Source organism: Eptesicus fuscus, chromosome 6, assembly GCF_027574615.1.
Source record: "Eptesicus fuscus isolate TK198812 chromosome 6, DD_ASM_mEF_20220401, whole genome shotgun sequence".
Lineage (NCBI taxonomy): Eukaryota > Metazoa > Chordata > Mammalia > Chiroptera > Vespertilionidae > Eptesicus > Eptesicus fuscus.
Genome location: NC_072478.1, coordinates 38,013,862 through 38,032,643, shown reverse-complemented (window position 1 = coordinate 38,032,643; position 18,782 = coordinate 38,013,862).

Sequence of the window (18,782 nt, the reverse complement as noted above, 5' to 3'; positions counted from 1 at the left end):
GAACTGCCACAAGGGACAGTGTGGCAGGATATTATGTTCCCCCTGGTTACTTCTAGTTATCCCATGATATTTCCTCCATTGGAGCAGCTTGACTATAAGCTCTTCATGACTTCGGAGAAGGATCTTTACTCCAGAAAGCACAGAAACGGCTCCAGAGCCTCAAGTCTAGACTTATAGCATAGGGTAAAAGAATGACTAAGAGCTGGCTGGGATGCAGGCTCAGTGGTTGAGCATCAACCTATGAACCAGAAGGTCATGGTTCGATTCCAGATTAGGCCATATGCCCTGGTTGTGGGCTCAATCTCCAGTATAGGGCAGGCAATCAATGATTCTCTTTCATCATTGATGTTTCTATCTCTCTCAGTTTCCCTTTCTCTCTAAAATAAATTTAAAAAGAATGATTAAGAGCAAGGGCTTCATGACCCTGAGACTGAGTAAATATCTTGCTGTTTGAAGTAAGGATATGAGAATAGGGGGTGAAGTGAGGAGACTTTAAACTCTGGGGGACCTCTAAAAAGAACTTCAATGATTATCCTTGGTAATTTGCAAGATTTTTGTCTTGTTTCGATAATTTTCGTATTCCCAGTGTCCAGTCTAGTACCTGACCTAGATTAAGATCTTAGTAACTATGTGTTGACTTACCGAAAGAAAAATTTCTATGTATATATCAAGGCTGTTCTTTAAAAAACAACAACAAACAAAAAAAAAACAACAACAAGGAGACAATACTCTGATCTTCTTTCTGAATTTTTTAATTTAGTTGATAATATTTGACAAAGAAATGTGTCATTAAAAAGTATGCCAGGCTAACACTAAAAAGCTAAATAAACTTTTTTTCAAACTTTCCGAAGCAATAGTTTAAATGATCCCTGAACAATCACTAAACTTGTATAAATAAAGAAAGCTTCTGAGGCCAGCCTTATTGTACTTAAATAAATGAAAACTATTATAACGAATAATATTTCTCAACTATTAGCTTGGTAAATATTTAAAACATTGATTCTAGCCAGTGTTGATAGTAATCTGAGAACCTGGTCTTTTTCATTGTTAGTATGAATGTTCATGAGTACAACTTCTTTAATATCAGTTTGGCAATATATATACATACACACACACACACATACACACACACACATATATGTACACACACACACACACACACACACACATATATATATAAATAAATTCCTAACCTAGAAACTTAACATCATGCAATTTATTCTATAAGATTATTTACATTTGTAATGCTATCATTACATATATGTTAGTATATAGTAAGTATACACATACTAAGATATTGATTGAAGCATATCAGTTACATTAAAATTTGTAACACATCAAGTTATGAATTCAAATGTATTGCTTAATATGTAAAAAAAAGTTAAGCAGAAACTGGTATGAGAAATGTGTATGTAATTACTAGTCCCTATTAAATAAAAATAACGTTTTTAAAAAATTATCCAATATAATCCTTTGGGAAAATATATGTGTGTATGCACACACATATATGCATGAATATATATATATGTGTATATACATATACATTTATGTATATTTATGTTATAAATATATTTGTGTATATGAATATATCTGTGAGATACATACCTACCTATATCTATAGCTACACATATAGATAGGTATAGATATCTGTTTAATATACAGGTACTCCTTAGAATGTGGTTATCTCTGAAAAATTGAATAAGGTAAGATACATAAGTTATTTATACAAAACAAATGTCAGTTATAAATTAAATACTTAAAATTTTTTTAGTGATGGAGAGAGAGAGAGAGAGAGAGAGAGAGAGAGAGAGAGAGAGAGAGAGAGAAATCAGTTGTCTTCAGCATGGGATCTAACCCACAACCTGGTTCAGTGTCTTGACAGAGAATGGAACCTGCCCCTGTCACCTTTTGATGTATGGGACTATGTTCCAACCAGCTGAGCCACACTAGCTGGCCAGGGCTGAAATACTTTTAAAAAATTTTTAAATGACTTGAATATGAAGTGAGTTTAGCAAAATGAGAGCAAAGAAAAGTCAACATCAATTTACCAAATACTCCACTATTTTATGGCAGTTGGACCCACCTTACCAGGATAGAAAAAGATTGAAAACATATGTTGAATAAATGAGTTTGTACTTTTTTTAAATTTGAATTTCCATAAACTCAATTATAACAGTACTAGTTTTACTTAAGAATTGAAGGGAAAGTCTTTGCTGTCCATATTATTTTAATATTTATCATTTAGCTTACAATCTCGAGATTACAGAATAAAAGTCTATTCTGAGCCACTTGAGAGTAATTTGCTGACATGATGTCTCATCTTTCCTCTTCAGTATATATTTCTTACAGACAGGGACATTTTCCTATGTGACTAAAAAACACTGTCAAAATCAGTTGTTATAAATACTATCTGATCCTAGGCTGAATTCATGTCTTGGCGATGCCTTTTAGAGCAAAGGTTCCAGCTCAAGAGAGCTGTTGCCTTATCTCTTCGGCTTTATTCAGTCTGGGTGAGTTCCTCAGGCACTTCTTGATTTTTATGACCTTGATATTTTGAAGATTACAAGCTAGTTATTTTGTAAAATGTCCCTCAAGCCGCATTTGCCTGATGTTTCATCATGACTAGATTCAAACTGTGTATCTTAGGTAGGAATGTCAGAGAAATGTCATTCTATCTGTTGTTGTATCCTTCTTGCATCTTATGGGTTGACTCAGTATTTCAATTTGCTTTGTTACTGATTAAGTTCACCTTGCTCACTTTATTAAGGTACTTGCTGTCTGCCAGACTTCACTATAAAGTTATGCCTCCCTATCACAATTAATAAGCATTTTTTTTCTGGTAGATATATCATAATTACAGAACTCCCCATACCTCATTAAAATTTCAATTTATTCAACTCTTTATTTATATCTATATGTGGTTTTGATTTCCTATTTTATTTAATGGGTTATTTTTTATTGCCATCATTATTTATTTTAATGTTCAAATTTCATACTGACCTTATTAAGCAGGTATTTTTATTGTCACATTTATCAGATGGAAAAACTGAAGTGTTGAGGGTAAATTATTTTTCTAAGCTCACTAATCTTGTAAGTGATGGGGCATGGAATTAAACCTGAGTTATAGTTACTTACTTGAAATGATTAATCTTTATTTTTCATGTTCTCACACCCAATCCAGTACTCACCAGAAATCCTGTTCATCACTTGTCTTTATTCTATACCTCAAGCATATGAGAGTGTACCCAAAAGAATAGTTCCATTGCCCTAATATACCTTTGGGCAACTGATTTTTACTCACACAGCTATTGTAAAGTTCAAAGCAAAAAGCAATATGCAGCCTTTTGGATCTTAGAAAATGCTTTCAAAATTCAATTGTATGAAACAATAGTTTACTTCTTTCTATTCCTGTGTAATATTATTTTGTATGGATAGACAAAGACTATACACTGAGTGGCCAGATTATTATGACCACCTGACTTTTGTAGGCAAATTAGCCGTACACTGCATCATATGGGATATGGAAGCCAAAGGCCTGTTCGAACACCTTTGCTGTCTGCAGTTACTAAGATAAAACGTCTCCAATTCTCACAGGAACACAAGGATTGGACAGTCGAGCATTGGAAAAAAGTCATGTGGTCGATGAATCACGTTTCCAGTTGCATCATGCAGATGGCAGAGTGAGAATTTCACGGAAACAGCATGAAAGCATGCACCCCACATGCATGAGTACAACCCTTCAAGCTGGTGGGGGCAGTGTTATGGTTTGGGGCATGTTTTCCTGGCATGATTTGGGCCCTTTAATTCGTGTGGAACAACGTCTGAATAGCACAACATACCTAAGTATGGTTGCTGATCAAGTTCATCCTATCATGTTGATGGCGTATCCCAATGGAGATGGCTTCTTCCAACAAGACAATGCACCATGCCACGGTGCTCGTATTGTGCAGGAGTGGTTTCAAGAACATGAGGGAGACTTTACCTTGCTTAGGTGGTCCCCACCATCACCAGATCTCAATCCAATTGAGCATCTGTGGGACGAAGTTAAAAGAGCCATCAGGCAGCTGGTTCCACAACCATCAAATCTCACAGAACTGGACAGTGCTATTCATCAGGCATGGTGTCAGATTCCTCACATCACCTTTCAACATCTCGTGGAGTCAATGCCAAGAAGAATCGCCACAGTATTGAAGGCAAAAGGTGGCCCAACGAAGTACTGATGGGGTGGTCATAATAATCTGGCCACTCAGTGTATATTCCCCATTGAACAACATACGGGGGTGTGTTTGGCCATGCCCCTGAGGTCCTCCCGCTGCCCTTCCCTGTCCTTACCAACTCCTGTCCTAGGTCCAGGTGTTTGAGACAGACAGAAGGACCATGCTTCTCTTCCCTTCTGTTGGGGCTCAGTCCTGTGGGCAGAGCTGGCTCAGTCAGGGCTGGGGACAGGCACAGTGCCAGTGCTCTGTGCTGGAGGAATGTAGCTGGGCTTGGGCAGCAGCTGCAAGGGGCAGCCGGGGTTGGCCTGGGCAGGCTGGGGCATTTTTATTTCTTTTTTAATTGATGAGAGAGGGGGGAGGGGTTGAGGGAAGGAGAGAGAGAAAGAGACGTAGATTTGATGCTCCACATATTTTATGCATTCATTGGCTGATTCTTGTGTGTGCCCTGACCTGGATGGGACCTGCAACCCTGGTGCCTGGAAAGGGACACTCCATGCCACTGAGCACCCAGCCAGGGCCTGCGCATGGTTCTGAAATCCTCGGGGCTTGGAGCTACAGCGACAGACAGGACCAAGCAGAGATGGGGTTTGGGGGTCCAGGGACTCAGAGCTTTGGGGGCTTCACCTACTTGCAGGTGTCCTGGTAGAGGAAGCTCCCTCTTTTCCTCAGCTTGGTTCTGAAATCCCTCTGCCTCCGCTGCCAGAAAGTAGGGAACGGGCGCGCCTCTCGGGCTCTGCCTCGTGCAGCAGTGGCGTAAAGACCTGCCAGGTGGCCCCGGGCGCCTCACGGCACACAGGCGCACGCCGCGTCTTCTCTCACAGAAGTCCGGCACGAGGCGCCCAAACGCACAAGGGAGCTGTCCTGTCTTGTTACTGTTGCGGTGCGTCAGGTCCGGCTCTGAATCCTCGGGCCTGAGGAACCCGCGGGGCTCCCTGGTCCTCGTGTTGCTGTGTGCGCCCTTGGACTGCACCCGGGCCTCCAGCTCGCTGCGCGGGCACGCTGCTGGGAGCTGTGGGCAGCGTCGTGGAACTGCAGCCACGGCTCAGTCTTGCGCTCATGCAGGGCTTTGCAGCGGAGTGGGCATGAAGGGCAGCCCTGCACGAAGGTCCAGGTACTGGAGGAGGTGGTTCTGCATCACGTGTAGGATGAGCCCAAGTTCATCGAAGTGGCTTCCGCAGCTCTCAGTACCGAAGGCCTCCTTGAAGGTAAGGGTGCTATTGACGATGTTGTCCCGTTGGCAAACCTCGGCACCATGAGATTCTGGACCATCTTCTTGCCCAGGTAGTGCTTGATGCGGTAGATCTAATCCTCGCAGAATAGGGGAGAGAGATGGGTGGGAAGCTGGTTGGAGTGCTTTAGGTTCCTCCTGAAGGGCTACTCCATGATGATGCCATCCTGGCCTGTCTGATTCATGAATGTCTGCTAGGATATTCGTGGTGGCGGCCTCATAGATGGTGCGGGGCAAAGCCGGGTAGAAGGTTGGCCTGTGGCTCTTGGTGGTAGGTGTCCGTGTGGCTGTTGAGATGCTCTCGGGAGGCCGCAGTCCTAATGGCCAGCCATGTAGGATTTAGGGCAAAGAATTCCTCCAGCTTGGGCTACCTCTTCTGGGGTGGCTCTGGAGAAGGCGCACTCTCAGGCTGATTCTTTATGCAAACTTAATATTTGAAAATCACACAGCCATGGCAGTATATTTTGGGTTCCCTGTTATTTTCTTGGTGACCTCAGTTCCCTAATAGTTTTTTAAAAAGTTGTTAATGTTCATATCTCTAGCTTTTTCCTTCTTGTGATGCTGGAAGCAATGTTCATTCCTTCTTTGCACCAATGAGCTGAAACAAGAAGTACTACATTTTTATCTCTCATACATTTCAAAGGATTTTTAGGTACCATCTGTTGTGTAATCAGATTATTAATGTAATTCTCAAATATTTATGCAAATACTTACAATTATGGAAGTTGGCATTTGCAATAGTTATCTTTTTATAGTGTTCAGTTAATATTTGTAATGGAGAGCTTATGCCGTTTTTCTTCTCTTAATGCCATGAAGGATTTGAGCTCAAAGTTATTTCAGATGTTACCGGTGTATCAAATTTAGTGTTAAATTATGTTTGACATATGAGAGAAAGCTTGCCCTTAAAAGTCTTGTGACATCAATTGAAAAAAAAAGAGAAGAAATATGTGTGGTGATAAAGAGACAAGTTACGGAAGTGGAAAATATAGGGCAAGCAGGGACTGAAATTGTGAAAGTGGAGGTGGGTGCAGTTATCTAGGTTGGAGAGGCTAACGTGTTTGCGTTAGGGAGGCCTGAACATTATTTCTTAACGAAAAGAAAAAAATAATTGAAAGTAATTCAGGAGAGTATTTAGTGTTAGATATAATTCAAATCTCATGAATTACCTTCTTACAGGGAGGAAAAATTATTGCTAGATGCTAAATATATATTAAATGAGTTTATTTTACTTAAGAACTTATAGAAAACAGGTCATTTAGGGGAGGTTCTACAAAGATTGTTTTGGACATGTATAATGTGAATAAAATTAGGCAATTTTTAGGTATACTCTGAACTTTGAATAATATTAATTTCTTTTTATTCCAAGTTTTATTGTATCCTAGATTAAGTGATGATTTGTCATATTATAAAATACAAAGCAAATAAAATAGTTTTCTAATTTTGGTTTAGCAACAATTTGCTTCATTTTACAGTCATGAGCTGGTATTTTACTCAAGGTTAGGAAGACATTTTATTTGCTTTTATTTGAAAGCACATAAGCTATAATCTAAAATATAAAGTTCATGTCATCAGTTAATATTCATTCTCAAATTGTTAAATTGGTATACTCAGAGTTAACATGTTAAACACTTGATGTGACTAGAAGTTATTTTGTATCATCTCCCTCCCATTGGATTTGTTTATTTTGAAAAATACTAGATATGATAAATATATTAAGTTTAACATACCATTTTATCAATTCAGTTTTAGAAAATTCTATTTCAGTTAACATTTAAAAAATAAAAAAAAACACTTTTGCAAACCAAGAAGATACCCCTGTTCTCTAATTGCCCAGAATATCCCTTTTGTTTGTGATAGGCCAAAAGATATTTTTGTAAGACAACAAATATCACCAATTATATTCCGCTAGAGGGTGGAGTACTAATTTGAGAGCATGCCTTGAGTTATATAGTCAGTGTTCTTTGAGTTTTCATACTGTTTACTAATATTTTAGGAGGAAAAATTATTCTCTTAAATGTCTGTTTGTCTTTAACTAAGGATCAACTACCAGAAACATGTTTGAAAATCTGTTATATCAAGTCAAATGACAGCTACTGACTTTGCCATTTTCTACTCACTGTTTACAGATTATTTGATGGCAAGAGACCTCATGCTGGGGTTTAATGAAGGGGAGGTTATATGACAGTAAATGTAAGGAAAATAATGTAGGGTATTTGGAAATATGCCAGTAGTCATATACTGCATCTGAAGTATACATGGATCTGTAATGTGTTGTTGGAAGAGAACTAGTTTGCTAGGGTTGCCATAAGAAACATCACAGAATGGGTGGTGTAAGCAACAGCAATTTATTTCTCACAGTTCTGGAAGCTAGACAGACTGGATCAGGTGTAAGCAGTGTTGGTTTCTTCAGAGGTCTCTCTATTTTTGTAGATGGCTGTCTTTTCCCTGTGTTTTCATATGTTCCCACTGTGTCTTTGTGTCCTAATCTCTTACAGTGACACTAGTTATATAGATTAGGGCCTACCCTAATGATCTCATTATAACTTAATTACCTCTTTAAAGACCTATCTCCAAATACAACCACATCTGAGGTACTTGGGTTTAGGACTCTAACAGAGAAAATTTGGGGAGATGTAATTTAGCCCATAACATGGAAATATAGAGGGTATCTAGAAAATATGTATAAATCTATTACTATTTTAGAATGATTATTACAAAGTGACTATTATTTTTTGTAGGACATATAGGTATGGTATAAAATTTAATTTGCAAAGATAAAGTTGTACTATAAAATACATTTATTTACTTATATAGACATTTCTACAATGAATATGTTCATAAAAATAGGTCTGAAAATGAATATTCATTTACATCACTGGCAAGAAAGCATTCTTTATGGATGAAACTACATGTGGTTTTCAAATATTACAGCACAAGTTGTCTCATATCCTGTATACTTTAAATACAATGTCAAGTCTGGCATTTCAAATTTTTCTTACTTAGCATCTGGTATAAACAACCTTACTTAATAGTAGGTTTAGAAGTAATCCATGTAGTGACAACAGCAAGAGTCTGATGATTTTACTTAGTAGTTGTGTAACTTTAGGTCATAAATTAACTTCTCAGAGCCTTAGTTTAATTATCCATAAATTAGGAATAGTTACATAACCCTTATAAAAATTTAGTTATGATTTCTCAACTTTGGCACTATTGTAGTCCCCACTTTATTCACAGGGGTTATGTTCCAAGATCCCCAATAGATGTCTGCAACTCTGGATAGTACTGAACCCTAAATATATTTTTTGTATATGTATCATAAAGTTTAATTTATAAGTTAGTCACAGTAAGAGATTAATAATGATAACTAATAAAATAGATCAATCATCATACTATAACAGGGGTAGGCAAAAGTAGGTTTATAATTGTTCACATGGAAAAGACATGCAGGTTATGATTATTACAATGGCTTTAATAACTCAAAAGAATGTCACAATAACTGCATAATATAAATAAATAATGCAATAATCAATAGGTAATATGAGAATAAGATATGTTTTGCATACTCACAACTGTGAACCTACTTTTGCCAACCCTTGTACTGTAATAAAAGTTATGTAATGTGGTCTCTCTCTCACACTCAGAATATGTTATTGTAGTGTACTCCCCTTTTCACTTAAAGGAAACTCTTTAAGGTTTCTCTTTGGCATATCCAAATTGCTAGCATTACAACTTTTGTGCTTTGGGGCCATTATTAAGTAAAATAAGGGTGACTTGAACACAAGCACTGTGATATCATAGCAATCTACACTAATAAAAGAGTAAGATGCAAATTCACTGTACCTTTGTGATGCCCACCAGCCAATCAGGTGTGAGTATGCAAATTAACCAAACAAAGCTGGTGGGTTAATTTGCATACGCAGGTGCCAAGCGGCCGGGGGCAGGGCGTGACACTTGCATCGTTGCCATGGCAATGACGCAGGCGTTCTGCACCACCCCAGCCTCTCTGGGCCTCTGGGCAGCGTGGGAAGGCGGAAAGGCGGCTGTGGCCAGAGCAAAGGGTGCCAGCAGCCAGGGTAAGGAAGGCCCATTCTTGCATGAATCTTCGTGCATCAGGCCTCTGGTTGATATAATAACTGAAATGGCTACAACATTAATGTGAGAGGAGCATATACAGTGGCAATAGGCAGGACAAAGGGATGATTCATATAGTGGGCAGAATTGAACAAAATGAATTGCGATTCCATCACGATCCTCAGAAAGACATCCCATTTAAAACTTATGAATTTTTCATTTCTGGAATTTCCATTTTATATTTTCAAACCACATTGCCCATGGTAACTGAAACTGCGATAAGTGAAATCACCTGTAAGGGGAGACTAAGACTACTGTACTGACATTTTGGACAGGATAATTCTTTGCTGTGGGGCTGTCCTTTGCATTATATGATGCAAATGAAGTTGAAACAACAATGGTTTACCTGTAACAATGGTATTATCCAGAATGAGAAACGGCTGCCACTTTTGTATTTGATAGGGAACCAAGCAGGGAGACTTTTCTGACTTAACATCTGTGCAGGACCTGAGGAAGATGTCAGTCCATGTCTCAATTTCTAACTCAGCCCCACTGTGTTTATCATTATAATCACCAGAAGCTCCTTAGCCCCACTGTGTTTATAACGACCAGAACCTCCTCCCGCTGTCTCAAAGGATCTTCTATTAGAATTTTAGTTTATCACTATGTTGTGAGTTATGTCTTTTAATATCTTCTTCATGTTTTTACTGAGAAGGTGTTAGAGCCTCTCTCAAGAGAGTGTATATCTAGTTTAGTGATATATGTGGAGCCTAATAACAAGGTGTGGTCCCACACCTCAACTAGAACCTGAAGGGTGAATAGAAGTTAAAGGTAAGTAAGAGTCAGAGAGTATACCAGGATGAGGAAAAAATATGTTCAAAGCCAGAGAATATTTTAAGTAAAAAATTATATCTCCTAATTATTGTCTCTTATTGGCTTTATATATCTTTGTGTGCCTCTTAAGATCACTTTTATGAAGAAAACATAAATAAGCAAATAAAATGAAATTATACTGTATACTAGTAAATTTTATCCATTAAATGAAAGTAATAATAATTACTTTTTACTTTATTTGCACTGGAGCACATATATTTTTAAATAAAATATTAATTTTTGTCAGATAATTTTGTATACAAAATATAAGGTACTTGAAAAGTTATAAAAATAGAACCAAATAATACTATTGCTGATATATGATATTTTAGTTTTTATGGATTAAGTAAGTTTTTATATACTCATTTGAGAATCTGAGCACTATAATGCATTTTTAGGGTAAAGTATTAGAATTTTCTTTCTTAATCTTTAACAGAGCATGAAAGAAGCATATTTTCTTGTGACAGACCCATTAGTATTAAGAAAATATAAATGTCTTTGCTGTTGTTATGATGGGTTTAAGATGAGGGAAAAACTTTATCTAAATGGCTCTTAACCTAAAATGTTACATTTATATGTCCATTATGCATTTCTGAGAGACCTCTACATAGGTTGTATAAAAAATTGTATTATCTGTTTTAAGATAAACAAAAAGCAAACATAAGAATACAATGGGAACCTGGCTGGCATGGATCAGTGGTTAAGTGTCAACCTATTAACCAGGAGGTCACAGTTTGATTCCAGGTCAGGGCACATGCCCAGGGTTGCAGGCTCGATCCCCCAGTGTGGAGTATGCAGGAGGCAGCCAATCAATGATTCTCGCTCATCATGGATGTTTCTATCTCTTTCTCCCTCTCCCTACCTCTCTGAAATCAATAAAAATATGTATTTTTAAAAAAGAATACAATGGGAGACATCTTGATCATGATTAACTCTGAAATGATTTTCTATCTGTAGATAAACAAGCTAAACATTATGCCTAAACCATCCTGTTGAAGTCAACACTCCACATGATGGTGTTTATCCATAAGCATGGCCATGTACTAAGAGGGTCATTACTACCATGTGAACTGTGCTTACAACCCATGTATCCCTACTGAAAGTCCTACAGTGTGGTGATACGTCCTTATTTTATAGGATATGGAGAATGTGATACAGGGAGGATAATGACTAGCCCTCATGTCAATGAATCTGGGACCTTCTTAGCAGGATCCAGTGTCTACACCTGTAGCCTCTACAGTGCCTTGCCTTCATTAGTGTGATATGGGGCTTCCTAAGGGACTTCTCATGTTTTCAGTGCTTTATTAGTGAAAGTATATATATTTTCCCAGGAAGTTTATTATTTTCAACTCACATTCTAGTCTATTTTAGAAGATAATGAACTTGCACTGAAGTTTTATAAGTTTTCACTGGTTACTTTAGGCTTGAGAGGCCTTAAAGAATTCATAGATATATATTTTCCGCATGTTGATAGATTTTTTAAATAAATATTGTCAGGTTCAGGGAGAACCTAACTTTTTTCAACTGCAGAGTTTCAGGCTTAGAACATAAAATCTGAATCAAGTTTCAATTTATGTATTTTTTCATTCTTTTCTTAATTAACAGTCAAGAAATAACTAGTGCTTTACTGGGAGAATTTGTTAGTTCTTTTTTTAATTTTTCTTCAGTGATTATGAAATACTTTGCCAGCATGCTTTAGATGTCTTACATCTCATAATCTCCTGACAATTGGATCACAGATGGACTGTTCTTTGCTAGAAGTCTTATTTAACAAAAGTATTCTCTTTCCCTGTTCTTGCTTTCTATGACATGTTTTTCCAGGATGGATAGTACTCTTCTTGTGATTATCTCTATAGTTTGATAAGAACATTTTTAGAGAAAGAAAACTTTAAATGAAATAATGTATTTGAGAGCATATTTGCTAACCTTGGTTTTCTTTGAGTTCCACACGTGACTTACTCATGTTTTGTATATGTGCGGACAGTGGTGCAGTGCCACTGCTAGACATCTACAACTTTTTACATTGATCCCTACCCTATTCCCCAAATGAATATTGAAATATGGTGGCCAATAAAAGAAAATACCTTATTGTCCTAGCCTGTTTGGCTCAGAGGATAGAGCATCGTGGGCTCACAGACTGAAGGGTCCCTGGGTTCAATTCTGGACAAGGCGAGGTACCTCGGTTGCAATCTCACTCCCTCATCTGGTCAGGCGCATGTGGGAAGTATCCAAGCAATGTGTCTCTCTCACCTTGATGTTTCTTTCTCTCTGTCTTTCCCCCTCCATTCTACTGTCTAAAAATCAATGGAAAGATATCCTTGGATGAGGATTAACAACAAAAAAAAAGATACCTTATTTACCCCTTCCTGTTTATTCTTTAAGATCAACTCATTGTGTGACTACTAGCTATAAGTCATTATGCTAAACAAACAAAACAGTTCATGTTTGCTAATTAGTTAGTTATGTGTATTTAAAAGTAAGTTTAGTACAAGGCAAAGTGATATCCTATATAATAAAAGCCCAGTGACCATAAAGGCAGAACGACCAGAATGACCACTTGACCAATCACTATGAGGTACACTGACCAACTCTCGGTCCTTTTCCCCAGCTGGCGAGCTCCGATCACCGATGGTGAATGTGGAACCGGGCTGGGTGGCAGAGGATGCGGGCAGTGCTAGGCCAAGGCCCCCACCCTGCCAGTCACCCACACACAGAGGGCGACTGGTAGCAGGAGTGGGGCCAGCAAGTGGGTGGGAATGGCCCACCTCTCAGTCCCTCTCCCAGTCGCCAGGCTCCCATCTCCAGATGGGGTACGGCGAACCAGGGCGGGTGGCAGCAGCGGGCGGGACTAGTGAGCGGGCGGGACAGGCTGACCTCTTGGTCCCTCCCCATGGCCAGCAGGCTCTGATCACCACCAATGGTGAACAGGGAACCAGGAAAGGTAGCGGGGGATGCAGGCGGCACCAGGCCAAGGCCCCCACCCTGCTGGTTTCCCCACACACAGAGGGCAACTGGAGGCGGGGGTGGGGCTGGTGAGCGGGAGGGAATGGCATACCTCTCAGTCCCTCCCCCAGCCATCAGGCTCCCATCGCCGCTGATGGCAAATGGGGAACCGGAGTGTGTGGTGGTGGGGGGCAGGGCTGGCTGCCGGCAGCCGGGAAAGATGGCCCTGATTGCAGGCTAGGCCTAGGGACCATACCCGCGCACAATTTCATGCACTGAGCCTCTAGTGTATATATAATATATATAAAAGCCTAAGCCAGACTACCAGATGACCAGCCGGTAGCTATGACATGCACTGACCACCAGGGGGCAGAATCTCAATGCAGGAGCTGCCCCCTGGTGGTCAGTGCACTCCCACAGCCAACCTCCTGCAGCCTCTCCCCCTGGCCAGCTGGCCCCCATCACCCTGATCGGGACTGGGCCAGATGGCCCCGATCGCTGGCCAGGCTGAGGCTCCCCACCCGTGCATGAATTCATGCACCGAGCCTCTGGTATGTATTAGTACATAAAGTTCAAAGAGTGTGAGGATTTGATAGGAAAATGATAAAAGATTCAAGAAAGTTACAGCATATCAGATAAGGACTGAAAAACAGATATGGTTTGTACCAATCCATTTCATTAAAAGAAAGTATTTACCACATGCAAGCATTTCTCCAGGACTTTAAGGAATATGCTAAACAAGTCACAGCACAGGCTTTATTTAAAGCAATTGTCAACTTACTGGAAGAAAAAGGATATAAACAGAAAAATTCAGTGTGTCACTTTCTAGTGGTGAGCTAGCATAATGTTGAAGTACCAAACCTTGATTAGAACCTGAAAGATGAATAGAAGTTAAAGCTAAGAGAGGGGCAAAGGATGAGAGGTTATATGTACAAAAAACTGTATGTGAAAGAGAACATTATATATTCAGCTAGCTAAAAGAACATACATATTATTTCAGGACATAAAGTGTTAGACTTGAGTGGGAGGAGTTGAGGCTGGTGAGGCAGAGTATATAAAATGGTGTATAAAATGCCAAGGAGTTTGCATTTTCTCCTAGTTTAGTCTGACAACCAAAGGGTGACATGATTAAAATTGTACTTTAGCAAAATCACAGACTGAGGAGTCTGAAATAAATGAGAAAAGTACAAAGTCTGTTTTGATAATTCAATTCATAAAGAAAGTGATCTGGAATAAAAATGACATTACATTCCTCAACAGAAATACTAGAAGAGAATAGGCAAATTCCATAAACATTCTAAGGGAAAATTCTTTTCAACCTACTATTATATACCAAGGTGAAGTTTCAATTATGTGTTAGATGGGAACATGTTTTTTAAGAGTGGAACATCTCAAAACTTACCCTTCATATATTAGGAAGCTACCATAGGACGTTATCCACAAAAAAAAAAAATAAATAAAACGAGGGATTAAACAAAAAGGAAGAAAGGGAGGGTGGGTGGGATGCATGGTGTGAGGTAAAAGGAAAAGGATTAAAAGAAGAAAAGAAGAAAGACTTAGAATCTAGGGAAGAGGAGATGTAATGAAAGAGAGAAGTAGATTCCTACTCTTGAGAATAAAGAGAATTCCAAGTAGAAGGGCAGCTTATACAATTAGATTAAGAAGTTAAGAGATCTCTCTAAAGAGGAAAAAAGCAATGATTCAATTACCTCCTGTGCCTGACCATATTAGGAGAGTCCTGTAGCAATGTTTTCCTGTTAATTACTGATGAAAAATTAAATTAAAAAAGCAACTGTGTTAAAAGATGAGGCAACTGATAACTTCAGAAGAAAGATAATGTATGAGAATGAAAATCTAATCATATTGTACAATACAGGTTAGCATAACAACATTTACTAGAAAAATGATGTAACTATTTAATATTGATTTAATGATGAATTTTAGAAGAGAGGAATCATATGTTTGGGGAAAAATATGATTTTATAAAAGAGTTAAATTTTCTTCTTTTGTATTTGGAAGATATTATCTACACTAATAAAAGATAAATATGCAAATTGACTGTACCTCTGTGACGCCCATAAGCCAATCAGGAGTGAGTATGTAAATTAACCCAACAAAGATGGTGGGTTAATTTGCATATGCAGGCCAGGATTGGCCAGGCGGGGTGGGACGCCTTCTATGAGGGGGAGGTTGGGGGGCGGAGGGAGCAACAGGAGTGGCGCTCTGCCAGGAGCAAGGACTTGCAGGCTCCCGGGCAGCAAGGAGTAAAGCCAGGGGAAGGAAGGCCTATTCTTGCACGAATCTTCGTGCAACAGGCCTCTAGTATGCTATATAATATTAGAAAACCAAGTAGTATTCATTATGTAGCAGTAAGAATTATATAACAGGAAATATATCTAGAGAATACAAAATGGTTGTGACTATGAATAGTGGACATTGCAAGGTGGAGAGGGTGGGGTAAGGTATTAATTTTGTTTTAATTTTAAGTCATATAGAACTGTTTGACTTTTTTAACTATGTGTTACAATCTAATCTAATAATAGACAAATATGCAAATTGACCATACCTCCGACACGCCCACAAGCCACACCCACAAGCCACGCCCACCATCCAATCAGAGCGAGCATGCAAATTAACCCAAACCAAGATGGCTACAGCCACAGAGAGCAAGGTTTCCTAGGTAACAGAGGAAGCCAAGCTTTCTGCCAGCCGTTGCAGGCCTAAGCCTCCACTCAAGCTACAAAGTTTCAATTATAGAAGGTAAACAAATTCAAACAAATGGTGGCAGAATGGAGCTTGAGAGAGCAGGCCAGGGTTGCCGCTGGCAACAGGGGAAGCAAAGCTTTCCGCACACCCTGGCCGGGCCCACCCGGTTAAGGCAACAAAGTTTCAATTATAACCCCAACACAAATGGCTTCAGGCCTCGGAGGGAGCCCCAGGCTTGGCTCTGCTCCAGGCTACAAAGTTTCAATTGTAGAAGGAAAATAAATTCCAGATACCAGGGCCTCTGCTTGCGTTGCCAGGGGGCATGGCAGGCCTGCAAACCACCACAGGCCCCTCGCTCAGGCTGCCCCACGCCCCCAGGGTACCCCACCCTGATCCGGGACACCCTTCAGGGCAAATCAGCTGGCCCCCACCCCTGTACCAGGCCTCTATCCTATCTAATAAAAGAGTAATATGCAGATTAATCATCACTGCAACACACAATATAGCTGCCCCCATGTGGTCAAAGATCCTGCCCCCATGTGGACATAGGATGGCCACCACAAGATGGCCAGCAGGAGATGGCAGTTGAGAGGCACCTGGCCTGCAAGGGAGGGCAGTTGAGAGGGACCAAGCCTGCAGGAGAGGGCAGTTAGGGGTGACCAGGCCGGCAGAGGAGGGAAGTTGGGGGCAAACAGGCTGGCAGCAGAGTGGTTAGTGGGTGATCAGGCTGGCAGGCAGAAGCGGTTAGGGGCAATCAGGAAGGCAGGCAGGCAAGCAGTTGGGAGCCAGCAGTCCTGGATTGTGAGAGGGATGTCCGACTGCCCGTTTAGGCCCGATCCCTGGGATCGGGCCTAAACGGGCAGTCGGACATCCCTTGAGGGGTCCCAGATTGGAGAGGGTATAGGCTGGGCTAAGGGACAACCCCCCTCCGTGCACGAATTTCGTGCACTGGGCCTCTAGTGATAAAAATAAAAAGTAATCACATTTAAAAATAACTTACAGACATAAGTGGTAACTAGCATTCTGAAGAGTTTAGCAAAGGGACAGAAATGGAATCAAGTAGCTTGAAATAATACAAGTTATTTAAATTTTTTTAAGAATTTGAATATCTGAGCATATTTGGAGGCAGTGTAAAAGAAAATACTGGTGTTGGAAATACTAAGGTAGAAAAAAAAATTTAGCTAATTTATTGAATAAGTCCTCTGGAAAGCAGGTGTAGACTAGGATATGCATATGAACTCTTTTTTAAAATAAATATGTTTTTTATTGATTTGAGAGAGAAAGGAAGGGGGAAGGATAGAGAAATAGAAACATTGATGAGAGAGAAACACTGATCACTGTCTCCTACATGTCCTCTACTGTGGTTTGAGCCCGCAACCTGGGCCCTCACCAGGAATCAAACTGGTGACCTCTTGTTTCATGGTTCGATGCTCAACCACTGAGCCACACTTGCTGGGATGCAACCTTTGAATTATAGCTCTCTTTGTTTCCAACAACTATTGTTTAATTACAGTAAAGAAAAATCTGCCACCCATCTCAGTTTCCCCCCATTCCACTTACGTTTGTTAATTCATAAGCTTAAGCATGCCATTGGGTTTAAATGAAGTGCTAGCTCTATATCTAGCAAAAGAAAGTTACTGGTTGAGGTGAAAATAGTTACAAGAGCCAGGAGTATCTTTTGATGTGTGCAAAGAGATTTAGAAAGACAAATCTGAATGCAGTGTGAATAAGGTGAATATGAAAGAGAAAAGTAGTTCAAAGAGATTTGTTCTGACTCCTGGGCAGAAGGCTCTCACTAAAATGATTGAGGAGAGACTTGGAGAAACTAGGGGGAACAGGTAATGCCTGTATATTATAGGAGAAAGATAAAAGATTGCAGGAGAAAAAAGAAAATTTTCCAAAGGAGAGTTTATGCTGCATTTTCCCCTTCTTGGACCTTTAAGGTTCCTGAAAAGTCTTCATATTTTGGTTATAACAAAGGGGCTTCTCTTGAGGATTAGCTTTTCATTTTTCCTGTAGAAGTCCTTCATTTTGTGAAACTCAGATAGGTCGAATGTTTGCATTTCCTCTTCCTCATCAACCTTCCTTGAGGAAACTATCTTTTGCCCTTTTTTCTCTTGAAGTACTAAAAGAGTCTACCTTGGCTTGTCTGGTGATTTCCTTCTTTGAAAATAAAACTGATTATCCCCAACATCACTCTCAGAAAATGAAGAAAATGGCTATATTTTCTCAGCTAAGATAAATCTCACTTATTTTCTTCAGCAACTTCATTGCAAATTAATCTATTAGTTATTCTTCCAAATCCCACATGTTGCATATAATGGACAAAAATGTCATTACTGCCTGTTACTTATATATTAGGTTAGGATTTGGCTTGTTTTCTTTCTGAAATTTTCTATTGGTTAACAAGAGCAGTTTTATCTGCTTGCATGTTTTTCTAGGCTGCGGGAAAATGAGTTGCAATACGCAGGCTTATTGACACAGACAGACCTGGATTTCCATCATGGCCTTTTCATTTATTAAATGTGGCCTCAGGGATGTCATTTATTTTCTGTGACGATATAATATTACCTGTCCCAAAGGAGTATTGTGACGATTGTGTTCTCCCTGAAGGTTGGTGTGGAGTCTCATTTATTTTGTTTTGCTTTTTTTCTGTTTTCTTTTTTCCCTTCACCTAACATAAGACCTCACACCTACTAGGTAATTCAACAAATGGCTTTTCCCCTTAACAGACTGATCATACC